General features: G+C 43.5%; 1 long non-coding RNA gene across 1 annotated transcript in view; it reads right to left on the bottom strand.

Moving 5' to 3' along the window:
• Positions 1 to 17,344, bottom strand: part of LOC133253888 (uncharacterized) — a 154,355-nt gene extending 137,011 nt beyond the window's left edge. The window contains exon 1 of the long non-coding RNA XR_009738490.1: positions 16,799 to 17,344. This is a non-coding gene — a long non-coding RNA (uncharacterized LOC133253888). The remainder of the gene's footprint in view (positions 1 to 16,798) is intronic.
• Positions 17,345 to 25,976: the final 8,632 nt, after the last annotated feature.

The raw sequence follows: 25,976 nt of genomic DNA, 5'->3' as shown, positions 1-25,976 counted from the left end.
CGGGTGCAGAAACTCAATTTCAGTCAGTTTGGGTTTCCTCTGCCCCATCCCTGATGCTGTCTGTCTAGGCTTCAGGGGGTCTCCAGGGGCACCTGATGGAGGTCTTGGAACCTGGCCATCGTTTTTGCATTCCTCCACCGATATGGCTGTTAACCTCTCCTGCTTCTAGGTCAAGGGTCCACAGGACACCTGCAGAGCTGGCCTTCTGGTCCTCCCCTCCCACGGGGCTCCTAAGGCCCAGGGCTTGATCTCTCTCCCCTTCTCCTTCCCTACCTCCTTTTCTCCATCCGTCACTCCCCCCACCCCTTCTCCACACCTCTCTGAGATAGTCATGGGGAAAGGCTGGGAGGTCAACCAAGACACTGTTTAGCTAACACACCACAAAGCCCTTCCCATCACAGGTCCTCCTAGGAAGCCTGAGCCCCAGGGAGGCACAGGGTGCAGAGGGGTCACTTATCAGAGACCTACACTGTCTATCCACTCATTGATTCCTCTCTAAAATAGCTCCTCCAAACAAAATAAATACTATAAAATAAAGACATTCTTATTCTTTCCAAATATTATCATACCTTCCAGTCCACCCCATCTCTGCCCTGTGAAGCCAGGCGGATCCACCACCCACAAGGCTAGACTCTACAACATGTTGATTCTCATGGTTTTAACCTGATGTCCTCTCCCCATGGCCAGACTCATGGCTCCATCATTTTTCTTCCATTCTAATTAGAACTTCACTCAGTCAACCTCACTGTGGCTCAGTCAAATCCCCACCTCCAGTATCTCCTGGTGTTTGAGGCAGGAGAGTGAGGTGATCAAAACCAGAGGCAGCAAGGCAGGCAGGTCAGAGAATGTTGGCTGTAACTGTAATCTAGGCAAGATGTGATGAGGGCCTAAACTTAGGCAGGGCCAGTGGTATTCAATCCCCCTCCCTTGAGGGATGCCAAGGACATACCAAGCACCTGGCTAGAAGGTGTAGCGCCACAATCCAATCAAGGCTGAGAGATCATAAGAATCACAAAAGCAGAAAGCAGATCAAGAGGGATTCTGAAAGTATAATAAAGATGCTCCTGGCGGTTTTTGGTAGGGAGGTGTAACAATTATTAATACATTTAGAGGGACTATAGGGGACAGCCAAGGGAATGGAGAGAGTATAGGAGAGAGAGATTTACCTACAGAAATCAGCAACCAGTAGGTGTGGAGAACAAAGAACCTGACAAGCCCAAATTTCACATTGTAGGGAAGGAAAGACTTTCCTCTAGCCTCTGTGTTCAGGGACTGGGACCTGCAAATTAACCTGACAAAAGACTAGTTTAATAGGAGATCAGATCAGATCAGATCAGTCACTCAGTCATGTCCGACTCTTTTCGACCCCATGAATCGCAGCATGCCAGGCCTCCCTGTCCATCACCAACTCCTGGAGTTCACTCAGACTCATGTCCATTGAATCGGCGATGCCATCCAGCCATCTCATCCTCTGTCATCCCTTTCTCCTCTTGCCCCCAATCCCTCCCAGCATCAGAGTTTTTTCCAATGAGTCAACTCTTCGCATGACGTGGCCAAAGTACTGGAGTTTCAGCTTTAGAATCATTCCTTCCAAAGAAATCCCAGGGCTGATCTCCTTCAGAATGGACTGGTTGGATCTCCTTGCAGTCCAAGGGACTCTCAAGAGTCTTCTCCAGCACCACAGTTCAAAAGCATCAATTCTTTGGCGATCAGCCTTCTTCACAGTCCAACTCTCACATCCATACATGACCACAGGAAAAACCATAGCCTTGACTAGAGGAACCTTTGTTGGCAAAGTAATGTCTCTGCTTTTGAATATGCTATCTAGGTTGGTCATAACTTTCCTTCCAAGGAGTAGGCGTCTTTTAATTTCATGGCTGCAGTCACCATCTGTAGTGATTTTGGAACCCAGAAAAATAAAGTCTGACACTGTTTCCACTGTTTCCCCATCTATTTCCCATGAAGTGATGGGACTGGATGCCATGATCTTCATTTTCTGAATGTTGAGCTTTAAGCCAACTTTTTCACTCTCCACTTTCACCTTCATTAAGAGGCTTTTGAGTTCCTCTTCACTTTCTGCCATAAGGGTGGTGTCATCTGCATATCTGAGGTTATTGATATTTCACCCGGCAATCTTGATTCCAGCTTGTGTTTCTTCCAGTCCAGCGTTTCTCATGATGTACTTTGCATATAAATTAAATAAACAGGGTGACAATATACAGCCTTGACAAACTCCTTTTCCTATTTGGAACCAGTCTGCTGTTCCATGTCCAGTTCTTTTTTTTTTTTAATTTTATTTTTAAACTTTACATAATTGTATTAGTTTTGCCAAATATCAAAATGAATCCGCCACAGGTATACATATGTTCCCCATCCTGAACCCTCCTCCCTCCTCCCTCCCCATACCATCCCTCCGGGTCGTCCCAGTGCACCAGCCCCAAGCATCCAGTATCGTGCATCGAACCTGGACTGGCATCTCGTTTCATACATGATATTTTACATGTTTCAATGCCATTCTCCCAAATCTTCCCACCCTCTCCCTCTCCCACAGAGTAAGAGTCCATAAGACTGTTCTATATATCAGTGTCTCTTTTGCTATCTCGTACACAGGGTTATTGTTACCATCTTTCTAAATTCCATATATATGCGTTAGTATACTGTATTGGTGTTTTTCCTTCTGGCTTACTTCACTCTGTATAACAGGCTCCAGTTTCATCCACCTCATTAGAACTGACTCAAATGTATTCTTTTTAATGGCTGAATAATACTCCATTGTGTATATGTACCATAGCTTTCTTGTCCATTCATCTGCTGATGGCCATGTCCAGTTCTAACTGTTGCTTCCTGACCTGCATACAAATTTCTCAAGAGGCAGATCAGGTGGTCTGGGATTCCCATCTCTTTCAGAATTTTCCACAGTTTATTGTGATCCACACAGTCAAAGGCTTTGGCATAGTCAATAGAGCAGAAATAGATGTTTTTCTGGAACTCTCTTGCTTTTTCCATAATCCAGCAGATGTTGGCAATTTGATCTCTGGTTCCGCTGCCTTTTCTAAAACCAGCTTGAACATCTGGAAGTTCATGGTTCACATATTGCTGAAGCCTGGCTTGGAGAATTTTGAGCATTACTTTACTAGCGTGTGAGATGAGTGCAATTGTGTGGTAGTTTGAGCATTTTTTTGGCATTGCCTTTAGAAAAGGTACACAAATTTTATTTGATGTTATTATTTTAATTTTTTTTTATTGTGCACAGGAGGCCTTAATAGACAAGAAGTGAAGACCCAGAATGGCAGGTAGACTCAGTTTCTGTCTTGGAACCTGGGTGAGGAGTGGTGGCATTCGCTAATGCAGATGACCAAGGACGTGATTAGAAAAGATGAGCTCATAAGAGGTGTAGTGTGAGAGGTGGCAGTGAGAGCTAGAATCATGGAAAACAGTTTCGAGAGTGTGGTGCTGAAGGGGTACTGGCGGGGAGCAGCCAGAGTAACAGCAAAGTCCAGAATGTGGTCATGATATTGAAAAAGACAAAACTCCTTAGAAAGCACAGGCCCAGGACCTGTGAGCTGCAGGTGTCAGATGGGCGGTCCTCAGGGACAGGGATACATCGTGTGAGGTGTGAGGCCAGGCTTCCTGGCGTGGATGCTCACCCCTCTGTCACTACACACTGTATCAGCCATCCCTCCCCACCGCTGTCAGTTGAATAATCTGTGAACATTCCTTTTACATGACTCTTCAAGTTGCTGATAGAAATACTAAACAGGCCAGAGCTGAGTACTTCCCTTGAACGTGCTCGGGGAGTTCCAATTATGCTTTCAGAGTTATGAAGGATTTTGTTTTATAAAGTTAGTAAGAAATTAATGTTCTATGTAGTCAGCTGACTAATACCTCACCTCCACTTACCTTCCCATGACAGCCGGATCATAAGCCATGGCAGAGAGAGGAGACTGAGCTATTTATCTTATGGCTTATTTCCCAGATTTTCTCACGTATCAGTAAGTCAGATCTCCTGGAAGCTACTGAGTTCAGGTCCCATAGATAATCAAAAGCTGTACTTCTCTCAATAAAATATGTGCAAAATGCAAAAAGGCTCTTGGGCTTTCTAGCAGTGATGCATTTTCTGTTGCACCTGATTCTGATAAATTTCATATTCAAGGCTAGGATGGATGGTGGGGAGGGGGCAGGGAGGTAGAATAAGGGGATGCTATTGGTGGCGAACAGCCTAGAATGAAGACAAATTGAGTCACATAGCTGGATTCTCGCCCTGGCCCTGGCCTGAGCTGTGGGAAGTGGGCAGGTCACTGAGCTTCAGTTTCCTTTCCGCTAAGGAGGGATCATGCTAGTTTACTATGCTGGGGTTCATAGGTTAGTGTGGCAATAAAGGTGAGACAACGGGCTGGAAAGAGCTTTGTAAACTCTTAGCCATGAGAGATATGAAGTGAAAGTCGCTCAGTCATGTCCAACTCTTTGTAACCCCATGGACTATACAGTTGATGGAATTCTCCAGGCCAGAATACAGGAGAGGATGCTATGCTAAGTCACTTCAGTCGTGTCCGACTCTGTGCGACCCCATAGACAGCAGCCCACCAGGCTCCGCCGTCCCTGGGATTCTCCAGGCAAGAACATTGGAGTGGGTTGCCATTTCCTTCTCCAATGCATGGAAGTGAAAAGTGAAAGTGAAGTCGCTCAGTCGTGTCCGACTCTTAGCGACCCCATGGATTGCAGCCCACCAGGCTCCTCCGTCCATGGGATTTTCCAGGCAAGAGTACTGGAGTGGGGTGCCATTGCCTTCTCTGACAGGAGAGGATAGCCGTCTTTTTATGGAGAACTGCTGGACCTGTGTTTCAAACCTTCATCAAATCTTTGTTGCCATTAACTCTTTGCCCATCACTATGCACAATCTTTCCCCTCAGCAAGATTTTTTGAAACCCACGGGTTGTTTGAAGAACTGATTGATTCTGTTTGCACAGAAAAGCTTCTCCTGCCAATCTAACCTAAACCCAGGCCACCCTAGGCTCATCTTAGCACCAGGTGCAGGAGAAGAAATCTGAGTGTAAAACATCTTTTTTTTTTTTTCCTTTTTGGCTGTGCTGTGCAGCATGTGAAATCTTAGTTCTCTGACCAGGATCAAACCCATACCCCCTGCAGCAGAGTCTTAACCACTGGACAGCCTGGGAATTCCCTGAATGTAAAACATCCCAAAGAGTAGTTTTAAACTTCCTCATGGCAGAGGGTGTGCAGCCTGGGAAGAGGGAAAGTCTCCATCAGAAACATTCTCAAATCCTCATTAGATAACCCTCTCACCAAGGCCTGCTGTTCTCACTCGCGTTTTTCATTCTTAACATGGATAATTTTCAGATGCTTCTTTCCACCCATAACCTAAACAGCCCAGCAGGCCAGCTTTACAGGTACATTAGAGGAAATGCTGTGAATATGTAATTTTTTTTCCGATGACACAATGTTCCAGGTCACGGCTGCCTCTACCTTGAAGCTATGTATGCGTTGTGTCAGATTCAGCACAGTAGCAAGAGAAGAGATAAAGATCTTCAAGGCTCCACCTCCCACTCACCTCCAGCTCCTGGGCAGAGCCTGCTAACCCAGGGGGCTGCCTGCTCTCAGAAGCTGGAGGCCCTGGGTTGGTGGTTGGCTCTATGCCATGGCCCACTCCCTTCCCCTCTCTCTCCATAATAGCCACTGCTCCACAAGTTTGAGTCCCCAGGCAGGCAGGCAAGTGGCTCATAAATAGTTCAGTAAAGGGTAGCTGTTAAGATTACTAATAGCATGCTATGTGCTGTGGGCTAGTCAAGGGAAATATGACCCAACTCACATTCCAGACAGTTAAGATCTATCCATTTGGGTGAAAAGCATTTCTTAGGTTCTAATATGAGCTTCCCTTGTGACTCAGCTGGTAAAGAATCCACCTGCAATTCAGGAGACCTGGGTTCGATCCCTGGGTTGGGAAGACCCCGCTGAAGAAGGGAAAGTCTACTTTCCCTGGGTTGGGAAGATCCCTTGGAGAAGGAAAAGGCTAACGTTTTAATACAGAACCTTAAATCTGACAAGGCTTTGGGAAACCAAAGGTCTGGTCCTCTGCCTTTCAGCAGGAAGAATATCTCTAGTTTGCATATGAAGGCTCTGAGGCTTGGACAGATTGGCATTTTCCCAAGGTCATACATTTGTCTGGGGCAAGAACCAGATCTTCCTCTGGCCTTTGTTTCTCCTTAAGACAACGCTCATGTGTATTCCTCAGAAAGTAGCATTTGCCTTCTAAGTGTTAAATACAACACTAACACTGTGAACATGGATAATTCTATTGTTTCTACTCCCTTAAAGTATCTGGGTCATCTCAGGCTGAGGCTAATCAAACCCCTGGAGCTGTGTCTGCAAACCAGAAGGCAAGGGGCTGAAGTAGACACCACCTCTCCCAAGGAGGCTAGGTGGGACTTTAAGAGGGAGGGAAGAAAATGTGATGAACAACACGACAGCCATGTGACAACACCGGAAAGATCTTGAACATATTAACAACACTTTCTTTAAAAAAAGGGCAGGGGGGAGGGTGGCAAGGTGGGAAAAGGAAGAAGCAGAATGTGGCTTCAAGGAATGCAAGTACAAAGATGTGTTGACTAAGACATGTGGGTAGCTGCTCGAAGTTAGTGTAAAAGAAATAACCTGATCAGGTTAGACTCCACCAGTACAAAGAAATTAGAGAAGATGAAGATCTTTTCTCCCTTCCTTCCTTTTGGTCTCCCTGGCTCTCAGGCAGGCGTGCGCATGCGCGGCTCGCTCTCTCTCTCACTCACACACACTCGAATGGAGTAAATACTGTGACTGCAGCACAAACCACCACATCAAAGCTCATAATTATCCTATTTCAAGGTTCCTCCAACTCCAGTGCTTGAGATGATTTATTTGAAGAGCTTTTCAAATGCTACAGGCTACAAAAGTCTCTGGATGTTTCTATTTCTTACCTTTAAACTCAGCTGAAAGCCCCTTTCTTCTCCCCCTAGCTCCCTGAGATGGGAGTCTGTGATTTCATTAGCTGTTCTGAGATGGTGAACAGTGCAGTGCTGTTCGGCTGACCAGCAACTTAAATTCACCGGCTAGACTCTTGGTGGTGAAAACATCGCCTCAGAGGCCTGCCTTTGCGGTGGCTCAGAAAAATTCAGATCAGTGTTGACCACACTTCCCTTGACCCTCTAATGGCACGATTCTTCCCACACTTTCCTAGATCTGGCTTTTTGTTTTCTTTTAGTTAGTAGACCTTTTTCTTAAAAGGTTCAGGTTTATAGAAAAATTGAGCAGACAGTACAGGGTTCCCATATCCTCCTTCCCCCGTCCCAATTCCCCTGTCATTAACATCTTGCATTAAGTGCACATTGGTTATAGTTGATGAGCCAATACTGATGTTATTAACTAAAGTCCACAGTCTACATTAGGGTTCACTCTTTGCATTGTACGTCCTATGGGTTTGAACAAATGTATAATGTCATGTACCCCATGTTTCAGTATCACACAGTACTTTCACTGCCCTAAAAATTCCCTAAGCTAGTCATCACTTCCTCACCACAACCCCTGCCAACCACTCATCTTTTTATTATCTCCATAAGTTTGCCTGTTCCAGAATGTTACATCATTGGAGTCATACAGTATGTATGCATTTCAGATTGGTTTCTTTCACCTGGCAATATATATTTAAGGTTCCTCCATGTCTTTTCACAGCTTGTTAGCTCATTTCTTCTAGCACTGAATGATACTCTACTGTGGATGTCTCATAGTTTATGTATTCACCTACAGAAAAACATCTTGTTGCTTCTGAATTTTGGCAATTATGAATAAAGCTGCTAAACATCTGTGGGCATGTTTTTGTGTGAACATAATTTTTTAACTCCTTTGGGTAAATACCAAGGAGCATAATTTGCTGGATTATGTGGTAAGAGTATATTTGGTTTTGGAAGGAACTGTCAAGCTATCTTCCAGAGTGGCTTTACCATTTTGCATTCCCACCAGCAATGAGTAAGAGATCCTACACATCCTTGCCAGCTTTTGGTATTGTCACTGTTTTGGATTTTAATCATTCTTTTATGTGTGCAGTGGTATCTTATTTTAATATGCAACTCCCTAAGGATATTTTCATATACTCATTTGCTATCTGTACATCTTCTCTGGGGAAGTGTCTGCTCTAATCTTTTACCCTCTTTTCAGTTGGTTGTTCGTTTCCTTATTGCTGAGTTTTAAAAGTTCTTTATATATTTTAGATACCAGTCCTTTATCAGACATGTCTTTTGCAAGTATTTTCTCCCAGCCTGTAGTTTGTCCTTTTGTTCTACTAAAGATCCATCTATTTTTGTAAATCAATATATTTTCTAACCTTTTCTTCTCTGTTTCATTGGCAAAGTCTTCTATTTGTCTTCTGAAAACTAGAGAAAAGGATAGTTTTATACCAAAATTCCCAAGGTCCTAGGAAGGAAGTCAAACAAACCCAAGAGTCCTGAAACAACTTGACAATCTGAGTCCTAAGGAGAATTGACTCCTAACAGCTACAGCACCGGGCCCAGGAAGTAAAACCTGCTCCTGCCTTCGTGGAGCCTAGAATGGGGCACTGTAAAAGAATCTGGATGCTGTTTGCAGATTTTTAACTCCCAGAGAGAGAGGGAGCTCTGATGAGCCTGTGACTAGTTGGCCCCATCAACCCATGAACACTGCATACAGAAAGAATTAATAAATCAAATCTAAGAGAGTTAAAATGTCCACTGACAGATGAATGGATGAAGAAGATGTGGTACCTAGATACAGCCATAAAAAGGAACAAAACTGGGTCATTTCCAGAGACATGGATGGACCTAGAATCTGTCATACAGAGTGAAGTAAGTCAGAAATAGAAAAGCAAATATAGTACATTAACACATAGATGTGGAATTAGAAAAATGTTGCAGATGAACCTGTTTGCAGGGCAGGAATAGAGATGCAGATGTAGATAACTGATGCAAGGACACAGGGGTCAGGGAGGGTGGGGTGAACTGGGAGACTGGGATTGACATGTATATATATACACCATCATGTGTAAAATAGCTAGCTAGTGGGAACCCGCTGTAGAACACAGGGAGCTCAGCTCTGTGCTCTGTGATTACCTGGGGCGGTGGGATGGGGGGAGGATGAGACCCAAGAGGGAGGGGATAAATTCCCTGTGGCTGATTCACTTCATTGTACAGTAGAAACCAATAAAACATTGCAAAGCAACTATACCCCAATTTTTTAAAAAAAGGATACAGTTGCATATTCATAATAAGCTCATTATTTTCCACAGTGGTTCAGCTCTGGACTCTATCAAAGAAATTGATGGTATTGTCTAATGTAACCCAGACCACGGGAAGGAGTGCCACAGACAGGATCACACATGCATCTAAGCAGGAGGGTGCAGAGAGACCAAGAAAATAAACAACAGAAACCCAAGAGTGGTGATTCCAAAGGGAAGCCTGAAGTGTCTTCTCTAAATTGTTACAGTCTCACTTTCGCCCTGATTACTCTGTGGAAACAGGATGAACTAGTTGGATAGGTTTTACTCATTTGTTGTTGATTTTTTTTTTTTTTTTAACTGTTGCCAAACATAAGTCCCAGGAATTGTGTTTGATCTCTTACTCTCTTGCCTTTTCCAGGCCCTCTCTATTAAGCTCCATGGAATGGAAAAAAAAATCCTTGTACAGTTTATCAAGAGGGGCCTATAAAATCAGCTGTAATGTATCTAGTCTCACTGGGCAATGGGCTGGGCAAGAAAGGCCAAGAAGATTTACCTAAAAGGTAAACTGTCCCCTACATGTATCAGTTCAGTTCAGTTCAGTTCAGTTGCTCAGTTGTGTCCGACTCTCTGCAACCCCATGAATCACAGCACGCCAGGCCTCCCAGTCCATCACCATCTCCCGGAGTTCACTCAGACTCACATCCATCGAGTCGGTGATGCCATCCAGCCATCTCATCCTCTGTCGTCCCCTTTTCCTCCTGCCCCCAATCCCTCCCAGCATCAGTCTTTTCATGTATATTTCAAAATAAAATTAAACTATAAAATAAATGATGGGGAGTTTAAAATACTCTATTTTTTATAATGATTACATCAATACTTTTTTGTTTATCAAATAATATATCCTTTCTAAAATCTCTTTCTTTCTCTGCTGAAGCTGCTGATGACCTCAACAGGGACTGCGTAGCTGACCTGAATGATCTTGCATTGAAAGGGCCCAGCTTTACCCTGGGCTCCACTGGACAAATTACCCCACACTCAAGAATGGGCCAGCCCAGTCCTGGGGTTATCAAAGAGTGCTGAAGAAGATGGCTATTGACAGACATCATTAATCTTAGCTATTTTTTACGGCTTGCCCCACCTTTTCTATCACCAACTAGATCAACAAGTTGTGGTGACACAGTGTTTAATATGATGGTTGCTAAGGAAGGAAGTGGAGAAGGCAATGGCACCCCACTCCAGTACTCTTGCCTGGAAAATCCCATGGACGGAGGAGCCTGGTGGGCTGCAGACCATGGGGTCGTGAAGAGTCGGACACGACTGAGTGACTTCACTTTCACTTTTCACTTCCATGCATTGGAGAAGGAAATGGCAACCCACTCCAGTGTTCTTGCCTGGAGAATCCCAGGGATGGGGGAGCCTGGTGGGCCGCCGTCTATGGGGTTGCACAGAGTCGGACACGACTGAAGCGACTTAGAAGCAGCAGCAGCAGCAAGGAAGGAAGGGTATCTCAAAACCCCGATGGGGTTTTCTTTGCCTGTTACAAGACATTTCTTCTAGGTGGCTGACAATAAAACATTTATATCTATTTATTAATAATAAATACTACTGGATTGTCACATGTTCTGGCTTCTTTGCTATTTGACCAGTAATAGGTGAAATTTTACTTTTTTGTTTTGGCTGTGCTGCACAGCTTGTGGGATCTCAGTTCCCCAACCTGGGACTGAACCCGAGCCCTGGCATTGAAAGCCTGGAATCCTAACCCTTTGGCCACCAAGGAACTCCCAGTAAAATGTGAAATTTTAAAAAGATAAATTTTTAGACACTTTCAGGATTGGGAAATACTAATTTTCTACTCGACCTTGAGATTGTAATTTCTCTTTTTTGGCAAGATTTAACCTTTAAATTGGTTTTAAAATTAATCTGACGTTGCTTTTTTCTCTTCCTTCTCTGATCCTATTCATAATCCTCACAGTGGAGGCTGACAATTTCTTATCTTGGGAACCATAGCCACTCACATTCCAGGCCTCTCAGCCATCCCAGGTGGGGAACAAAGCACGGCTCTCTCTTCCTGCAGAGAATTTGAAGATGAAATGCAGTTCATATTAGCACAAGAGAGGCGGGTATTCCTTTTCCTGGAGATCCTTTCAGAAATAATTCTCTTGCCTAACAAACAGGTTGGCTCGGGTACTGCCCTGACTAAATAATGAGCAAGACAAGTTAGGAGACTTCTTTCTGCTGACAGATCCTTTACTGGTAATTAGGGGCAGTTTGGATTAAATTCAGAATGCAAGGTGACTCCCCCATCACAGATGGCCAACCCCATATCACTCACCTCATGGAAAAACCCTTCAGCTTATTCTCTCCAAGGTAGTAGAATATATTCATGACCACCACTAGCATCGTTGAAGAAGGGATCAATTCTACCCAAAATTCTAGGGCGAAATAATCAGGCTTAGCATAAGATGAAGAGTCTAATTCTTACTTTTATCAATGTGCTTACTAAAATTCTGATTGTTGTGACAAAGTAATTACGCAGAAGAGCTATTTATTACAGTTGATACTTTAATAAAGTCACAGCAGGGGGTTGATCCCCTAATGTTATGGGGTCAAGAATTACAGGTTGAAGCAAAAAATATAAATAAATGTCTCACTGCTCTTACATAGTTTGTATATACTAAAATTAATGGCTGGGACCTGGTGGTGCAATTAATTTGATATAAGGCCCAGGGTAGAGCATGGTAAATAGTACAGACAGATGGCCAGAGCATAATATGCAGACACATCTCTTAGCTAACTTCCCCCAAATCTGGAATGTAACTGAATGATGCAAAAGCGTCCACCACACCTGTGCTTAGAGGATAAAGGGGTTCTTTTTCAGGGTGAAGAATTTAAGAGACTGCTAAACACATGTAAATTCAACCCTAAATACCGGGACTGGCTAATCACTGCAGCAAAGGTGAGATTTTGGGCAATCATTCAAAGGAAGGCCTACAGTTTCTAGAACAGAGATAATATTTCAAAACAACCACAGATCCCACAAGCTCAAAATGTAATTTTGTATAAAATCTAATTTATGCCTAAAATGTTGACTCTCTTCTTCTGATATTTGTATTTTCACAAGGATTCTGTAGCTGTTCAGTTTCAGTTCCGAGATCGTTTTCAACAGGCTTTTTTGTTGTCCTCTAGTATTGCATCAAAGCAACTGAAACTCTGTATTTAATGTTAAGAAAGTATTCTGAAATGTCCAAGTTCTTAAGCCCCAAAGGAGATGGAGGCAAAGCTAAGCCCTTCACAAACAGTAACAGAAATGATCTCATTAAGCATTACTGTCCAAACACGTCCGCTCTTCAAACAGACCAGGTACTGAAAGAGTGAATAGAGGTGCCGGTTTCTATTTTATCTCCACCTAAAGGTTTCTCTCTTAAGCTGAAACTGAAGCTTATGTGCTTCACAGAGTTCGCTTGTTTTAGAAGGAAAGAAAAACATTCCAAAGAAATTACTCTAAAAACTAAAAATTATAGCTTAAATAATGCTATTGCCATTGGTCATATAGCCTGAAATATAAAATCAGCAACACAAAAAGACTCTTTAAGTGTTCACACGGATTTTTCCCCCTAATTTTGGTTTCCCTGCCGTACCCTCTCCACCCCCTCTCTTCCCCCATCATTCAGGGCAGCACAAGCACTCTCTGTTTCACAGCAGTTGTTTTAAGGGAAAACAAACCTCTATGCCACTTAACCCATTAGGAGCTAGTTGGTAACCTGTGAACGATTCAATTTAACAAATATTTTTGTGCATCTATTGGATGCTTAGGATACATCAGTGAAATAATCATAAAGAACCTCTACCCTTGGGGAGCTTATATTCCAGTGGGATAGACAAGCAGTAAACACTGTAAAGAGTAACTATTCGGTATGTCTGAGGATACTGAATAGAGTGGACAGGGTAGGTGTCACTGAGGAGTTGGGGGTGGGGCAGTGTCACAGAGTGGACTCCACATCCCAGGGGGAAGTCTTCTAGGCCGAGAGAAGCTGGGGTGGACGCTGGGAGGCTGGAGCAAAGCTGGAATCTTTGAATGTCCAGTGTGGCTGAAGTAGGGTGAGCAGAGGGCGAAGGGGAGTTTATTAGAGAAGGATGGCTGAATGTGGCATCCCAAAATATGCCTCTTCAGTGTAAGGATTATTTTGAGCTGATTATTTTGAGAAACAGCAAACACAGGAGAAGCTCAGAAAACAGAGTAGAAGTTCCCCTTACATAAGGGAAATTTATATTTAGAAAGAAAATTTCCCTGGGTAAGGGTGTCTCTCCCTCTCTGTACCAGGAAGAGAGTGAGTGAAATTCACTCGGTTGTGTCCGACTCTTTGCAACCCCATGGACTATACAGTCCATAGAATTCTCCAGGCCAGAATACTGGAGTGGGTAGTTGTTCCCTTTTCCAGGGAACCTTTCCAAACCAGGGATTGAACCCAGGTCTCCCACATTGCAGGCAGATTCTTTAACAGCTGAGCCATCAGGGAAGCGTACCAGGAAGAGAAGGTTCACGAAATCGCAAGAGACTCTTGTCACTGGAGAAGGCACCACTTAAAATTGTACAACAAGCCTTACCCTGTTTACCCTGTTTCCCTGGTAACTTCCTCATAACCAGTCTCCCCACTGTTGTTGTCCAGTCGCTAAGTCACGTCCAGCTGTTTGCAATCCCGTGGACAGGAGTACGCCAGGCTTCCCCGTCCTTCACCACCTCCCTGCGTTCGCTCAAACGTCTGTCCATTGAGTCGGTGATGGTGTTTAAGCTGGAGTTCTAAGTCACCACACAGGGTTTCTCATTTTTCCCTGGGTGTTTGTCCCATGCATTCATGAAGCAGACATGTTAATAAACTTCTATTTCTTTCTCTTATTAGTCTGTCTTCTGTTATAGGGGCCTTTGCTGAGAACTAAGAAATAGAATTTTTCCCCCCAACATGAAAACTCTGATTTCTCCTTCTCAAAGGAGACAAGATATTCTTAGAAAGGTACACATCTCACAGCACAGCCTTGACCCCCAGAGCACTTGTCCCATGTCTTCCCACATCAGAAGATGAAGCATGGTTTAATCTTCCTAACGTGCATAAGTCATCCCGCAAATCATTTATTGGTGTCTTTCATCCTTAACATTTAACTTGGAAATACTTTCCAGAGATAGCTCTTTCTTTTTATTTGCAGAAAAGATCTTCATTTTGGACCTTCTTGCTCTCAGATGAACATTGTAAACTTTACCTTTCTGCCGGCTACACAATTGTTGCCTCTCTGAAAAATGTTGTTTGCTTTCAATTTAGACATAAAACTTTTTTTTCCAGGCATACTTTCACCTCAATTGTGAACTTTATTAACTAAGACATTTCATCTCTTTCCAATTCTGAGTCTTCAACCCTCCACCTTCCACTCCCCCTCTTACTCCTCAGCCCTCTTTTCTGTGCTGTTTTAGAAAGGCAATTACCTCCCCATTATTCAGAGATGGGTGATCCATCTTGTGGCTCATTTATACCCTTTGCTCATTAACTTCTTTTCCTGTTTTAGTAATTTCAAATTATTATTACTAGAGAAGAGCTGGAGATAATTTTATAACACATATTTTCCCTACATGTTATAGAGAGAATGTCATTATTTCACCAAATTTTATTTTTCTCTTACTGGGCATTGGGAAACTGTTTTTCAGCTTACCTTGCTGTTCTTTGGGGCCATGTGGCTCAATGCTGGTCAGTGGGGGATGGGTGGAAGTGACATAAACCACTTCCAGGTCTGAATATTAAAATATATCATGAAGTCCTGCATCCTCTCTTCCCTTTCTTCAATAATCTTGAAGGCTACATGCTCAGGCTATATCACAAGATGATGAAAATACAGACTTCATGGTTTTCAGAAGGAGGAGAAAGTTCACTGACCTATGTCTGAATCCACTTTGGTTGTGCTAAGCCACTGAGTTTCAAAGACTGGGTTTCCATAACAATCCAGAATATTCTATCACTATATTCTATCTTATTCAATTATTATTCACTCTCCCATCTCCCTCCAAAACATTTCACAGATGGGGGAACCAGAGCTCAGTGATGCCTGTAGTCTGCATAAGCTAACGTAACTAATAAATGAGGCAGCCAGCCCCTGGGCCTCTCTACACCAAAGCCACCCTGTTTCTGGGGTTCTCAGTGTATACTTTCTGTTCTTTGTCATGTAGGAAAGGAAAAAAAATCTTTTCCCCTCTACTCTACTCAGATCTCTGGGTGGGGGCACTGCAACTCAGACTGACAAAAGACAGACTGAGAGGAAAAAATCACAGAAGTTTATTAATGCTTGTGCATACAAATGGGAGAGCACCCGAGGATGAGGAACTCAAAGAGGTGGTTAGAACTTGGGCTTATATAATGTCAGCAAAACAACAGAACATGTTTAGAGTTGTGACAAGACAAAGGAAAAGGACTTTGAGTTTCTAGGGCAGCAGATTGTAAGAAGGCACACATATGGGGAAACCACTGAAAGATACGGAGAGGGCAATGGCACCCCACTCCAGTACTCTTGCCTGGAAAATCCCATGGACGGAGGAGCCTGGAGGGCTGCAGTCCATGGGGTCGCTAAGAGTCAGACACGACTGAGCAATTTCCCTTTCACTTTTCACTTTCATGCATTGGAGGAGGAAATGGCAACCCACTCCAGTGGTTCTCGCCTGGAGAATCCCAGGGACAGGGGAGCCTGGTGGGGTTGCAGAGTCGGACACGACTAAAGCGACTTAGCAGTAGCAGCAGCAGTAATGAAAGATAAGGGTCAGTCCAGTTTATTGTGTAGATTCCTGTGGTGCCATCGCTGGGCTAATAGGGTCTAGAGTTATCTCCAGTAGTGGAGGGAAGTGAGAACTCTTTACAAATGTCCTGCTTTTAGGTAAATAGAAGGGGGACAGACAGTTTTTCTTCTATCAGTCTTCTCTCAATTGCCTTTCGCTCAAAATAGCCCTTATTCCAGAGTGGTGTATTTGGAGGTGGCATATTGTGCAGCCTTCTGTAGTGATCTACAACTCTTCTTGGGTTGTTCATCCCAAAGCATCTTACACTTAATCTCTTCAGAATGGTCATTTGCTCCTAACCACCATTACTCTATTAAAAAGCAAGGAAAAAGGGAACAGACACACTGTAGCTGTGGCCTGCTGAGGAATGATGGCAGACCTTTCTGATGTTTAGCTTATACAACCAAAACAGCCACACGTTTCATGCTTCCAGTCAAAAAGGCGAAGCAAACAAAAAGCCTTGCATCACAGCAGATGCTATTATAAGGTAGGGCCAAAGCAAATGTTACCAGCTACTATGAAAAGGGGCTGAAGCAAATCACTGTAATTCAGTATTCTCCTGTGCCACGTGGTATGGAGCCTCTACACCATCTAGTCCTTTTGCAGCAACATTGACATTTATAAATAATGATACCTCCCCAAAGACACAGCAAACATAATTCTACATTCATGGGTATGTGTGTATATGCCCAGACTTCAGAGATAACTCTGCAAATGTTCAGAATTTGAGCAATTCAGTTGAGAATTTCAGCACCCACCTGGTTATCAGAGCCAGGAGTCCAAGTGCCATCCCTGCGTCATCCGTTTTCTGCACCCAACGCCAGGTCCAATCATTCTTCACCCCGACTTCAGTCCATCTTTAGTGTTGCTTCATCTCTAACCTGAATCAATGGAGAAGCCTCATAACTGGTCTGCCAGCTTCCACCTGAAATCTCCATTAGCCCAATCTCCTCAGCAAAAGTGATCTAAACAAACAAACAAACCACAAACCAGATCATTTCATCCCTCCACCTAAATCTTTAAAATGATTTTTTATTGTGCTTACAATAGAATCTAAACTCTTCTCTGTGGCCTCCAAGATTCTCCACGACCTGGGTCCTCACCCTGATATCTCTGGCCTCATCTCACAGAGGTCTCCCCTCTCCCCACTCTCTAATCATGTCCTTCCAACAGCTCTGCCTCACCTTTGCCTTGGGATTTGCTGTTGTCTCTGCCTGGAAAGCTTTTGATTTTTAGACATCGCCTCACCAGGGAGGCCACCCTGACCACCTACATGAAGAAGGTCCCTCCCCCAGTACTGTCTATTATAGCTTTCAATCTCTTCAGAAAACCCATCACAGTCTGCAGTGATCTTAGCCATCTTGTGTCTTCTTGCCTGTTCCCCCCCGCCCCCGCCCCGAGAACATTATGTCATTAAAGGTAAAATAATAAGCTAATATTTTCTTTGTGCCAAGCACTGTCTTAAGTGTTTTATATATGCAAGTTCAGCCTGACAAATAACTCTTCAAAACACTTTTTGTTTTTTAATATACAAACTTCATAGAATGTATGTATCTCTCAATACAGAATTTGTCTGTTTTAAGATGGTATAAAATTTTATATTTACATCTCAAAAAATGTAATATATTTTAGCAAAACAATGTGGTGGAATGTTTTCCAGTTACCATCCAAAGTCAAGCAGTAGAACAGCAGGAATGATTGTAGACATTTTGAAAAGCACAGCAAGCACCCACAAAGCGGAGGTAGTCTTTGGACACTGCTGATGCTTCCAGTGACCTCCGAGCATCATGCTCAGAATGAGTCATGCCCTGTCACTGGCGCTGGTCCTGAATGCGTTTACCAGTGCTTTCCCCACTGAGCCATTGTGTTTTGCCCAGAGCTGTGTAATGAGTGCGTCCCCAGTGGCTCAGCGGTAAAGAATCCACCTGCAATGCGGAAAACATGGGTTCAGTCTCTGGATCAGGAAGATCCTCTGGAGAAGGAAATGGCAACCCACTCCAATATTCTTGCCTGAGAAATCCCATGGACAGAGGAGCCTGGCAGGCTACAGTCCATGGGGTCACAAAAGAGTCACATATGACTTAGCAACTAAACAACAACAATATACAAAGAGTACCAGAAAAGTTGAGAAAGTTTGAAGAGAATGGTGGATAAGGAATTAAAGGAATAAAAATAGCATTAACAATGGAAGAGATGCTACTATACATAAAGCAACTGTTTTAATTTTCTGGTGATCAATGTTTTAAACATTTTGCTCCTTAATGTGACCATTGTTAATAATATCTAAGTGTGTCAAGGGGAAAAAAACATTTTCTATACTCTCTTAAGTGGTGTGTGTGTGTGTGTGTGTGTGTGCACACTCAGTTGCTCAGTCATGTCTGGACTTTGTGACCCCATGGACTATAGCCCACTAGGCTCCTCTGTCCATGTGATTTCCCAGGCCAGAATACTGGAGTGGGTTGCTATTTCCTACTCCAGGGGATCCTCCTGACCCAGGAAATCTTTGAATCTCTTGAATTTCTTCAAGGGAATTTCTTCAAGGAAATTTCTTGAATCTCCTGCATTGGCAGGTGTTCTCTAGGCACCTGCAAATTAAGCTAACAAAAGACAGACTAGTGAGAAAAGACAGATTTTTATACATGTATATGTGTGTGGGAGTTCACAGAAAATGTGACTCAAGGAGGTGGTTAGAATAGTTTGCATGCCTGCTCAGTGACTTCAATGGTGTCTGACTCTTTGCAACCCCATGGACTGTAGCCCACCAGGCTCCTCAGTCCATAGGATTCTCCAGGCAAGAATACTGGAGTGGGTTGCCATACCCTCCTCCAGGGGATCTTCCCAATCCAGAGATCTAACTCTGCATCTCCTGCATGGCAGGCAGATTCTTTACTGCTGAGCCTCTCCCCAAGGCAGGTCCACATCTATCTAGTGCACCCACAGATCCCAAGGCCTGACAAGCCTCAGTCCAGAACAGATGATCAATTACTCGTCCCCAGTCAATGAATTTACAGATCAAAGGAAGCCAGAATATGTCACCCCAAAATATGCCTTTTTTTTATATGTCTCTTTGACATCAAAATTATTTTGAGCTGAAGACATTTGTTGTTGTTTGATCAGTTAGTTGCTCAGTTATGTCCAACTCTTTGCAACCCCATGAACTGCAGCACATCAGGTCTCTCTGTTCTTCACTCTCTCGTGGAGTTTGCTCACACTCATGTCCATTGAGTTGGTGATGCCATCCAACCATCTGCTCTGTTGTCCCCTTCTCCTTTTGCCTTCAATCTTTCCCAAGATCCAGGTCCTTTCCAGTGAGTCAGCTCTTCACATCAGCTGGCCAAAGTATTGGAGCTTCAGCTTCAGCATCAGTCCTTCCAATGAATATTCAGGGTTGATCTCCTTTAGGATTCACTGTTTGATCACCTTGCTATCCAGTTCACTTCAGTTCAGTTGCTCAGTTGTGTCCGACTCTTTGCAACCCCATGAATCGCAGCATGCCAGGCCTCCCTGTCCAACACCAACTCCCAGAGTTCACTCAGACTCACATCCATCGAGTCAGTGATGCCATCCAGCCATCTCATCCTCTGTCGTCCCCTTCTCCTACTGCCCCCAATCCCTCCCCGCATCAGAGTCTTTTCCAATGAGTCAACTCTTCGCATGAGGTGGCCAAAGTACTGGAGTTTCAGCTTTAGCATCAGTCCCTCCAAAGAAATCCCAGGGCTGATTTCCTTTAGAATGGACTGGTTTGATCTCCTTGCAGTCCAAGGGACTCTCAAGAGTCTTCTCCAACACCACAGTTCAAAAGCATCAAGTCTTCGGTGCTCAGTTTTCTTCACAGTCCAACTCTCACATCCATACATGACCACAGGAAAAACCATAGCCTTGACTAGATGGACCTTTGTTGGCAAAGTAATGTCTCTGCTTTTGAATATGCTATCTAGGTTGGTCATAACTTTCCTTCCAAGGAGTAAGCATCTTTTAATTTCATGGCTGCAGTCACTATCTGCAGTGATTTTGGAGCTTGCTATCCAAAGGACTCTCAAAAGTCTTCTCCAACACCACAATTTGAAGGTACCAGTTCTTCAGTGCTCAGTCTTCTTTATGGTCCAATACTTACATCCATACATGACTACTAGAAAAGCCATAGCTTTGACTATATGGACCTTTGTTAGAAAAGTGACATCTATGCTTTTTAATATGCTATCTAAGTTTGTCATAACTTTCTTTCCAAGGAGCAAATGTCTTTTAATCTTATGGTTGCAGTCACCATCCACAGTGATTTTGGAGCTCAATAAAATAAAATCTGCCACTGTTTCCACTTTCTCACCTTCTATTTGCCATGAAGTGATGGGACCAGATCCCATGATCTTCATTTTTTGAATGTTGAGTTTTAAACCAGCTTTTTTACTCTCCTCTTTCACCTTCATCAGGAGATTCTTTGGTTCTTCTTCACTTTCTGCCATTAGACGGGTATCATCTGCATATCTGAGGTTATTGATATTTCTCCAGGCAATCTTGATTTCAGATTGTGCTTCAAGCAGCCTGGTATTTTGCACGATGTATTCTGCATAGAAGTTAAATAACCAGGATAACAATATACAGTCTTGATGTACTCCTTTTCTAATTTTGAACCAGTCTGTTGTTCCATGTCTGGTTCTAACTGTTGCTTCTTGACCTGCACACAGGTTTCTCAGGAGGCAGGTAAGGTGGTCTGCTATTCTCATCTTCTTAAAAATTTTCCAGTTTGTTGTGATCCACACTGTCAAAGGCTTTAGTGTAGTCAATGAAGCAGATTCTTTTCTGGAGTTCTCTTGCTTTTTCTATGATCCAATGAATGTTGGCAATTTGATCTCTGGCTCCTCTGCCTTCTCTAAACCCAGCTTGTACATCTGGAAGTTTTCAGTTCACATACTGTTGAAGCCTAGCTTGAAGGATTTTGAGCATAACCTTGCTAGTATGCAAAATGAGCACAATTGTCTGATAGTTTGAACATTCTTTGACACTGCCCTTCTTTGGGATTGGAATGAAAACTGACCTTTTCCAGTCCTTTGGCCACTGCTGAGCTTTCCAAATTTGCTGACATATTGAGCACAACACTTTAACAACATCATCATTTAGGACTTTAAGTAGCTCACCTGGAATTCTAGCCGAACTATTTAAAATGAAGGCATTTAAGAAGCAGCAAATGCAGGAAAAGGTCTCTGAAACCTTCTCCTGTTCTGCATGAAGGCAGGATATAGATTCTCCATCTCTGAAGACAGACCCTTATCAGATGGCATAAGAGGAATCTGCAAACAACTCACTTCATTAAGTTTTCTATCATATATTTACCTTCCCACTGTTTGCCACCCTTGGAAACCTAAAACCACTTTCTTTTTCCAGTTATTTCTCTATAAATGTGTTCTTCTTTGTTGAAGGTAGTATGTAAACCAGAGTTCTAAGCCACCTCCTTCAGTTTCTCTTTCTTTGAGTTTCTCCCTTCTAGGAGACATACACATTAATAAACTTCTGTTTTTCTCTAGTTAATCTGCATTTTGTTACAAGGGCCCAACCAAAAATTTTGAAGGACAGAGGGACAAGAATTTTTTTCCTTCCCTTACAGATGAGGGTGTGTGTGTGTTAGTTGCTCAGTCGTGTCCGACTCTTTGCAACCCTACAGACTGCAGTCCACCAGGCTTCGCTGTCCATGGGCTTCTCCAGGCAAGAACACTAGAGTGGGTTGCCATTTCCTTCTCCAAAAGGAACTACAGAAAGAAAGAAAGTGAAGTCACTCAGTCATGTCCAACTCTTTGAGACCCCATGGACTATAGCCTACCAGGCTCCTCCACCCATGAAATTTTCCAGGTAAGAGTACTGGAGTGGGTTGCCATTTCCTTCTCCAGACAGAGGAGTAAGTAGATGAATTAAAATATGCTAATTAAATTTTGCCATAATATGGTGGCTTAGTCGCTGCCGTGTCTGACTCTTGCGACCCCATGGACTGTAGCCAGCCAGGGTCCTCTGTCCATGGGATTTTCCCAGGGAAGAATACTGGAGTGGGTTGCCATTTCCTTCTCCAGGGGATCTTCCCAACCCAGAGATCAAACCTGGGCCTCCTGCATTGCAGGCAGATTGTTTACCATCTGAGCCACCAGGGAAGCCCCTTTGCCATAATATATGGTCTGAAATCTTTAAAACCATTCTTCAGAAACAATGATTAGATTGAAGAAAGTCAAAGAGATATGACAACTAAATGCAGTGGATGCTCCTGAATTGAAATCTTTTGCTCTGAAGGACACTGTTAGGGCAGCCTGTGAAATCTGAATGGTGACTCTGGATTAGATGGTATTATTCATGGGACTTAAAGCCCACCTGAATGACACAAAGATTACGTCAAGGTGGGAACATTTACCCTACAACCAACTGGAAAGAACTCTTATCTGAACTTCCCTTATCTAACACATGGCTTTATGAGAGTCAGCCCCTCTCCAAGGAGACTTCCAGTCAGAGACCTGACCTTGGGCACCAAAAGATAGTGTAAACAAGCTTTATCCCAACCTTCCATCCTTTGAAGCCCCAATCACCACTACCACCCCCCTCACTAAGTTGATATGTAAACCCTTACCTCCAGCTGTTTAAGTTGCCTCTTAAAGCTGAAAGCTCCCACATGCATAAACAGACTTATCCTGTTAATCTGTCTATTGTGAGTTCATTCACAGACCACCCTCCCACCACCATTCAAATATAAAATAGTAAAAGAAAATTTTCCTTTGGATATGATCTATCTCTGTTAAGTTCCTGATGTTGATGGTTGTCATATGGTTTGTAAGAGAATGTCCTTGTTTGTCTGGAGGAAACTTGGCTCCTATGAATATTTTGCCATGGTATCAATAGGAGTTAGGGTGGTTTTTGTTTTGTTGTGGTTTTGTAACAGGAGGGAAAGGGGCAGGACACAACTTTTGAAAGAATGACATAGCCCAAGGACACAACATAAGCCAATTAGAGTCAAATGGGACCAAGACACGCAGACAAGACTAGACCTTGCTCTTCAATCAGCAGGTGAAATGACACACCCTGGGGTGCCATGGCAGTTTCAAGGCACTGTCAAAAGACCAAGGAGTGGGCAGTGGCCCAAATCCTGGAAGTTTCTACCCCTTCCCAAAAATACTTGAAATAATCCTCCCACTCATTAACATATGAAATTTCAGTTCAGTCACTCAGTATCTGACTCTTTGTGACCCTATGGACTGCAGCACGCCAGGCCTCCCTGTCCATCACCAACTCCTAGAATTTTACTCAAACTCATGTCCATTGAGTTGGGGATGCCATCCAACCTTCTCATCCTCTATTGTCCCCTTCTCCTCCTGCCCTCAATCATTCCCAGCATCAAGGTCTTTTCAAATGAGTCAGTTCTTTGCATGAGGTGGCCAAAGTATTGCAGTTTCAGCTTCAGCATCAGTCCTTCCAATGAATATTTAGGACTGATTTCCTTTAGGATGGACTGGTTGGATCTCCCTGCAGTCCAAGGGATTCTCAAGAGTCTTCTCCAACACCACAGTTCAAAAGCATCAATTCTTCAGCACTCAGCTTTCTTCACAGTCCAACTCTCACATCCATACATGACCACTAGAAAAACCATTGCTTTGACTAGACAGACCTTTGTTGACAAAGTAATGTCTCTGCTTTTTAATATGCTGTCTAGGTTGATCATAACTTTTCTTCCAAAGAGCAAGCATCTTTTAATTTTATGGCTACAATCACCATCTGCAGTGATTTTGGAGCCCAAAAAATAAAGTCTGATACTGTTTCCACTGTTTTCCCATCTATTTGCCGTGAAGTGACGGGACCAGATGCCATGATCTTAGTTTTCTGAACGTTGAGCTTTAAGTCAACTTTTTCACTCTCCTCTTTCACTTTCATCAAGAGTCTCTTTAGTTCTTCTTCAGTTTCTACTATATGAAATTACCCAGCCTATAAAAACTGACCTCGCCACATTTCACAGACACACTCTCCCTGTGCGATGGCCCACATTCTGTTTGTGGAGTGTGATTCTCTCTGTATCTGAATAAATCCACTTCTTACCTATCACTTTGTCTCCCACTGAATTCTTTCTGTGTTGAGACATCAAGAACCTGAGCTTTATTAGGCCCTGAAACCAGGTACCGTGGGTTTTGGCTGGGTTCAAGTTCAAGCCACGTAGGTTCAAGTCCCAAACTGGGTTTTGACTGGGTTCAAGTCCCAGCACATAGGTTCAAGTCCCAATCTGAGGTAAATGGTTTCAGCTTGGTTATTTTTTTAAAGTTATGAGATGAATAAAATCTGTACTCCCTTACAAGGGAAATGAAAAAGTCATAGGGCAGCAGAGGGGTGAGGGCTTATATACCCTAACCCTAACTCTAATGGCCACTTATAGCAAGGCTACAGCCGTACCCGTCAACACAGGCCAGAGTTAGTGGAACCAAGGGAACTGCTGCCAGGCTCAGACTCCCCCGAAGGCCAGGTAAATGAATCAGGAGAGGCACAATGGGCAGAAATTTGAGTGATTCTTACTCTTTTTTTTTTGGCTATGCCCACTTCCCTGATATCTCAGTTGGTAAAGAATCCATGAATGTGGGAGACACGAGTTCGATACCTGGGTTGGGAAGATCCCCTGGAGAAGGGAAAGGCTACCCACTTCAGTATTCTGGCCTGGAGAATTCCATGGACTGTATAGTCCACGGGGTCGCAAAGAGTCGGACATGACTGAGCGACTTTCACTTTCAGCAGTGAAGCACGGAGTCCTAACCACTGCCCCACCAAGGAATTCCCTGAGTGATCCTTACTCTTACGGCCATTTGACTGCCTCACATACCCCCGCCCTCCTGCAGATGATTACCATCACCTTGTGTATCCCTCTAGAGCCCACCTGGGTTCCCCAGAGTGAGACTAAGGGCAACACAGGGCTGAAGGAATGGGTTCAGAACATGCTGCCCCCAAATATGCCAATTTGACATTTTGATTATTTTTGAGCTAAAGGCACTTGAAAAGCAACAGGTGTAAGAAAGACTCCCTGATTTACTGTTTCCTTCTTGAGGACAGGAGACAGAACTCCTGTATGGAACATATCCTGCCTGAACCTGGAGGAAGAGAACATTCTTTTCTTCAGAGATGGCAAGTACAGGAGAAGAAGTATTGGAACAAAGAAACCTTGTTAAAATAACCCTTATCTTCCTTTAGTCTCCTCGTATAGTTACTTTCTCATAATTACTACTCTCTGCTCAACCTAGTACATAAAACACTTAGGCTTCACTGCCTTGGTGGTTTTCATTTCCCTGTGAAGGCTCCCACACATACATAAAGACAAAATTTGGATGCTTTTCTCCTATTAATGTTTTGCTAAATGCTAAGTCACCTCAGCTGTGTCCGACTCTTTGCGACACCATTGGCTATAGCCTGCCAGGCTCATCTGTTCATGGTATTCTCCAGGTAAGAATACTGGAGTGGGTTGCCATGCCCTCCCCCAGGGGATCTTCCCGACACAGGAATCAAACCCATTTCTCTTATGTCTCCTGCATTGGCAAGCAGCTTCTTTACCACTAGAGCCACCTGGGAAGCCCAACTTAATTTTCAGACCCAGCCAGAGTCACTAAGAGGGTAAAGGAAAATTTTTGCCTCTTCAACAAACCTAATAAAGTCCATGGAAGTTGGCAGGGGGCTGGGGACAGAGGAGAGGGTGCTCTGAAAATGGTGGCCACCAAAACAGAATTTTCCTTTTCTTTTTCAGAAGATTTGCTATCTTACAGGTACCTGGGTTTTTCTCAACGTCAACTGACCACATTTGTAACATGGCCTGTCTCCTGTGATCAGTAACTTGATTTGAGGAACAGCTTAGATTCCTGGCTCTCTGATTCCCATGCTGACACAAAGATAGATGCAATCAGTCTCAGAGACTTATTTTAATTCACTTCCATATATTAATTT

Source organism: Bos javanicus, chromosome 9, assembly GCF_032452875.1.
Source record: "Bos javanicus breed banteng chromosome 9, ARS-OSU_banteng_1.0, whole genome shotgun sequence".
In the NCBI taxonomy this organism is placed as follows: Eukaryota; Metazoa; Chordata; class Mammalia; order Artiodactyla; family Bovidae; genus Bos; species Bos javanicus.
Note: the sequence above shows the minus strand (reverse complement) of the source record. Positions and strands in the feature narration are given on the sequence as shown.